This window comes from Haemaphysalis longicornis, unplaced genomic scaffold, assembly GCF_048455015.1.
Source record: "Haemaphysalis longicornis isolate Haplotype H1 unplaced genomic scaffold, Haemaphysalis longicornis Haplotype H1 scaffold_1, whole genome shotgun sequence".
Taxonomy (NCBI): domain Eukaryota; kingdom Metazoa; phylum Arthropoda; class Arachnida; order Ixodida; family Ixodidae; genus Haemaphysalis; species Haemaphysalis longicornis.
This window is the reverse complement of record NW_027526203.1, coordinates 87,174,090-87,180,089: the sequence shown is the minus strand read 5'-3', so window position 1 is coordinate 87,180,089 and position 6,000 is coordinate 87,174,090. Positions and strand designations below refer to the sequence as shown.

Genomic DNA, 6,000 nt, shown 5'->3' with positions numbered 1-6,000 from the left:
ACGACCTGGAGATCATTACTGTTCTGCGAAATCTCAACACGCGAGCGTTGTTGCTTCTCGCCTCCATCTGAAGAGCGGCCACCGCGACCGGGATAGCACCGGGGACATTCCATGGCAAACGTCCCAACCGTAAAATCGACCATCACGGATTTGCTCAGTAAAAATTGTGGGTCATCCTCGCATGGCCCGCAATACACCCTGAAAGCGTTTTTGTCAAAAAAAAAATTTCGTTCTGTTTAGAGCGGCTCTTTTATCTCCAGGGTTTCAAGCAAACTTACGTGTGTGAAAAAATTCATGAAAAAGTAAATTCTCTTACAATGGCCACCATTTTTTGTGAACATCATTTTGAGGCCCTGGGCTGCTGTATGCCGAATTTTAAAATATTTTCCCTCTTTTTTGCTGTGAATATGCCATTCAGAAAATACACGATGTCGTGCATTTTCAAACATTTTTAGCAAACACAAGCACATTCTCTCAGCCAATGAAGCATTTGTAGCTGTATCTCAGCATTGTGGAAAATTGGTAAAAACTATATTTACACTAAAAAAAGGTGAAGTGTGCGACAAAACGTTTGTCAAACTTGAAAAAATCTCCTTTCTGGCCCATATACACCTTGGAATTGCGCATTGTTGTGCTCGTAGTAAAAATATCAAATACAAGCCATTCACTAGTACAAATGATCACAGTTTAGTTCGGAAAGTTTAGTCAGGACAGTTTTTGTTTTAGCAGAGAAAAAAATTTTTCAATTTGTTCAGCGACACTACCTCACCCGTTGTTCCACAGAGCGTCTTCTCTGCACGACATGCGTCTTCTGCATGAAAGATCCGCGAGCCAGCGGGTTTGCGTTACAAGAATACCTTTCGCCGCAATGGTAGTTCGTAGCGTCAGTACAGGAAAAAGGAATAATTCGCGTGTTAGTGGGTAAAGTAAAACATGCACCTAACGGTGGTGCGCCCATTCTATAAAGGGCGGGTAACTCAACGGCTAGCTGGACATGGACGTGCAGTTAAAGAAGCAGGGTATTTTATACGTGGTATCTTTTAGATATGCCGAAAATTGCGAAATAAACAGCGGCGGAGTCATCGAGTTAAACGAATTTATTTGTACGCGTTAGCGGGAATTGCATAACCCGATGCTTTAAATGCACATCTGATGTCCAGCCGTTGAGTTACCCGTAGTCATGGAATGGGCGCACCACCGCTAGCTCCACGTTGTACTTTTCCCACTAACACGCGAATTATTCCTCTTTCCTGTACTGACGCTACAAATACCGTTGCGGCGAAAGGTATTCTTGTAGCGCAAACCCGCTGGCTCGTGGCTCTTTCATGCAGCAGGTGCATGCCGTGCAGAGAAGACGCTCTGTGGAACAACGGGGTGAGGTAGTGTCGCTTTACAAATTGAAAATTTTTTTTCTCTGCTAATTAAAAACTGTTCTGATTAGACTTTCCGAAATAAACTGCGATCATTGGTACTAGTGAATGGCTCGCATTTGATATTTTTACTACGAGCACAACAATGCGCAATTTCAAGGTGAATATGGGCCATAAGGGAGATTTTGCCAAGTTTGACAAACGTTTTCTCACACATTTAATCTTTTTTCAGTGTAAATATAGTTTTTATCAATTTTCCACAATGCTGAGATACAGGTACAAATGCTCCATTGGCTGAGAGAATGTGCTTGTGTTTGCTAAAAATGTTTGAAAATGCTCGACATCGTGTATTTTCTGAATGGCGTAATCACAGCAAAGAAAAGGAAAAATATTTTACAAATTCAGCATACAGCAGTTCAGGGCCTCGACATGATGTTCACAAAGAAATGGTGGCCATTGTAAGAGAATTTACTTTTTCATTAATTTTTTCACAGACGTAAGTTTGCTTGAAACCCTGGAGATAAAAGGGCCGCTAGAAACAGAACAAAATTTTTTTGGACAAAAACACTTTGAGGGAGCATTGTGGGCCATGCGAGGATGACCCACAATTTTTACTGAGCAAATCCGTGATGGTCGATTCTACAGCTGGGACGTTTGGCATTGAATGACCCTCCGGCGTCTTCTCTGCGCTTTTGTCGAAGCCACGCAGTAATGGGTATCTGGATATATTCGTTTAGGTTGACTGGTTTTGAACGGGTAGTTGTTGCTAAGGGAATCATCACGACTTCTTGCTTTTCGTTTTTTTTTATATTGCTGAATCTTTGCATCACCGTTGTGTTGAGACTGTACGCCAGCTTTGTAGTCCTGTTTTTCGCTGCCTGCAACACTGAAAATCACGGCGGCCTTACACTGAGCCAGGGACACGCATTTCCTGTCGCTTCTCTACGTACCTTAGCCACACCGTATTCGCAGCTCCCTGGAGAGGGACGAGAATGCTGCCTACATATTTTATGAAGTATTTCCAGATACAGGCAAGGCCCAGGATTTTGCTACCAAATTGATCAGGAATTTTGGAGTAGTACTCTGATGTGTTCCGGGCGGGCAACTGTCATTCGTGAGTTATATGGACTTCGTAAAATGATCTCGCAATTCTAAACGAAAGGAGTGAAGACTGTGCAGGAAATACGATGCGTTTGTGGGTACGTCTGTGTATGTGCGTGGGTGCGCGCGTCTGTGCGTTCGCGTGCGTGCTAGTGTGTGCTTGCGTGTGTGTCTGTGTCTGTGAGCCCCCTACAATGTAGGCGAATCGATTAAATTCAGAAGCCGGCTTCGTGAGAGCGGGAATCATGAAGTATGCCACCGGAATCTAGATGCGTCATCGTAGCATTATCAGTTACATACCCACCCTGTCCATTAGCTGTTCCCAGAATCACATGGGTGTGCTACAGTTAACTCCAAAAATGGTGCGGCTGCACTGAGCCTGTCGAGTAGCAGCCCAAATGTATTATTGGAGGCGGAATTATTGAACTGGTGTGAAGAATCTGAACGATTATTGGAAATGAATCTCGCCGTCGCAAGTGCGTTTGAAATGCGGAGATAAGCCACAAAAAACACACCCAAGAGCTTTGAATGAGGTGCATACACAGAATAGGAAGCAATGTGTGGTCTCTAGAAAAGAAACAAAAACAAGTGCACACATTTTGCTTGAAAGCGAAAACATCTCTCCGAACAGGACATGCCTGGCATCCCAAATCCCTCGGTTAACATACAGCGTAAATTACACATCCATGTATGGCACCAGAATGAGATTGAAGTACGCGCGCACAGAAGGGAAACACGGAGACATGATGAGCAACACCTGCAACCTTTTTCCATCTAAATACAATTTCAGGCTTCTTCTAACAGCAGTGCTAAGACTACGATGACAGTATTCAATGTAGCTGTATAAGGGCAGAACATATGCTGAGTTAGCCCATGCCATGGCACAAACATCATGGAGGGGCCCAAATCAAACAAGTCACCGTCATGGCATGCCGGGGGTGGGCCGTCGTTTGTAACAAAAATTGCGCCGAGCATGCTCCGATGGTTAAAAATAAGTGAAAATAAACCAAGTACCCGCTAAATAGCATATTAACAAATACAAATCACTCAAATCTTTATTTCAACGTTAACAGCAGCAGTTCCTGATGTTCCGTGGGGGGATAAAATCGTACAGGTGCCGTCATAAGTAATTGGAGCACGGGAGCTGTGGACGAACCACATCGGAGCGCCGTGTAGCTGCACCGGCGGTAAACGAAAGAACGAGAACACGCATGCGCGGCTGCCGACAGCGATAGCCCATCAATACCTCTCAAACCACTTTTTTTGAACCTACCTTCAAGCATTGTTCCCAGCAAACTGGTCTCGGTGAAGGCGCTGATAGCAGAGACGCATCTGACAGCGTCTCTGGCACACGTCCAGCAAACGCGAGCTGCCGGAGAAGTGGCTCGCGCTATCACGGGAATCAGCAGTGAGTTTTTCTTTCAAATATTTTTAGGTGTGTACGCTATCAGCGTCATTGCAGAAACAATTGTGCTTCGAATTATGCTTGAAGCCAGGTTAAAAAAAAGTGATTTGAGAGGTATAGATGGGCTATCGCCGTCGGCAGGCGCGCATGCGTGTTCTCGTCCTTCTATTTACCGCCGGTGCAGCTACACGGCGCTCCTATGCGGTTCGGCCACAGCTCGTGTGCTCCAATTACTTATGACGGCGCCTGTACAGCCATTGATCCGCTTGATGAGAAAAGGGCCTCGTAAACAAGGCAAGGGCTGTTGTAGCGAACGGACCAGACATATAAATGCATACGAGTTACAGCCGAGTAGTGTTTTGGGCGAGTTTGTACATAATGAAGTGTCTATGAGCAGCACAAGACTAAGGACAAGAACAGAGAAGACACACAGTGCGCTGTGTGTCTTCTGTGTTTTTGTCCCTCCTCTTATGCTGCGCTTCGGCACGTCGATACAAGTTACAATTACATACAAGTTACACTTCGGTATAAAAAAAATTAACGCCAATCCACTCTGTGAATGTGTTTGGAAAGCATAGCGGTAGACGGCACCCACAATGCTTACCAATGCGACGTCACATAGTTCAATCACTTCGCTCCACAAATATTGAAACCAGTGAGAAGTGAAAGTCACTTTGCATACCCTCTACCATCTACTCCTTCGAACAGATATTCTTGGTAAGGTTAAATTAATGCATGAAGCATGAACCGTGGTTGGTTGAGTTATTGGTATAGCACATGAGTGGAAACTTCTTTCATGAAATTAAAGCTCAAACCCGGTGTTAGACGATATCACTTCTCAGTCTCTGCCGTCGCGAATGGAGGCGACGAGATCAGCGGCAGAGACGGAGCAGGAGCCGAAGGAGGAGTAGGAGATGCAGAAGGAGGAAATACTTATATTCAGATTCCTGAAAGGCCCAGAGTGGGGTCCAGGGGAGTGGTTCGTCCTTCACTGTAGCCCATATTCAGTCCGCGCCAGCTGTGCTCTCTCTACCAGCTGAAGTTGGGTAGGCAGAGAGGGGCTGGACAGCAGCATCTCCCATGGCTCTCTTTCGATAGTTGATGGAAAGAGAGGAGGGTGGTCAGGGCTAAAGTCGCACACCCCGATTATGTGGTAGAGTGTTCCTACTTCTGAGCACAGTTTACATTCAGCGTCGTAGCAATTCGGCTGCATTAAGTGAAGACGCGTCGGGTGTGGGAAGGAGCCGGATTGCATGAGCCGTAGGGTAGGTTGTTGTTCTATGGAAAGCTCAGGGTAAGGCGAAGGTAGGGTCCGTCTCAGAAGGCGATAATGCTGGGTTACGTCCCTGAACGAGACAAGCGGGTGACTGTCATCATGCAGCTTCATAGCAGGGGGGCTAAAAGTACGGCTTGGTGGACGTATTCGTTGCCTTGCATGGAAGAATGAGCGGGTGTCCAGATGAGCTGAATGGAACCATTTGGGAAGTGGTTTTTAGCACACGCAGTGCGGGTCGGGACACCAAACTCCACAGGTAATTCCGGTAGGCTTGTTGGAAATTGGTGACTACCTTACGAACCCATGGTTGAATGAGAGCCAAGGCGATGGCTGCCTCTTTTGCTGCCGTCATGTCTTCGGTCTTGAGTGAGGCACATGCAAGGAGGTTGGTTCTGAAAGTAGCCACGATGATGGCGTACTGCTGCCCTCGATGTTGGGAGGCGTCTGTGTAGCTAACTGCATGATCCCCACCGAAGGTGGTGTTGAGTGCTTGAGCCCGTGCTTGTCGGCGACCCGCGTAGTCTGAGGGGTTCATATGTGTAAGCAAGGGGAGCATTTTTGCTCCTTGTCGCCAAAAGTCCAGGAGTACATCAAGCGGAGTGACATTCTGTGCTGCCCAGTGAACCTCGTGAAAGATAAGGCGACCCGCCGCAGTTCTGCTCATTCGGAGCTTCTGGATAGAAAGATGGTCCTTTATCAGCTCTTCCACCGTGTTGTAGAGCCCCGTGCTAAGCAGGGTCTCGGTGGACGCACTCATTTTAAGACCATTGGCTTGCTCAACCGCCTTTTCAATCATTATATAAAGAATATTTGCGAAAGCTATTTGCGAAAGCATATTTGCGAAGAGG

At 46.3% G+C, this 6,000-nt stretch overlaps 1 protein-coding gene across 1 annotated transcript in view; it reads left to right on the top strand.

Annotated features, from left to right (window-relative positions):
• The first annotated feature begins 3,755 nt into the window (after positions 1-3,755).
• The window catches only part of LOC144177904 (hemicentin-1-like), a 299,755-nt gene continuing 297,510 nt past the window's right edge, over positions 3,756-6,000 (top strand). The window contains exon 1 of the mRNA XM_077705496.1: positions 3,756-3,879. The gene's annotated coding sequence lies outside the window, so the exon portion shown is untranslated. The remainder of the gene's footprint in view (positions 3,880-6,000) is intronic.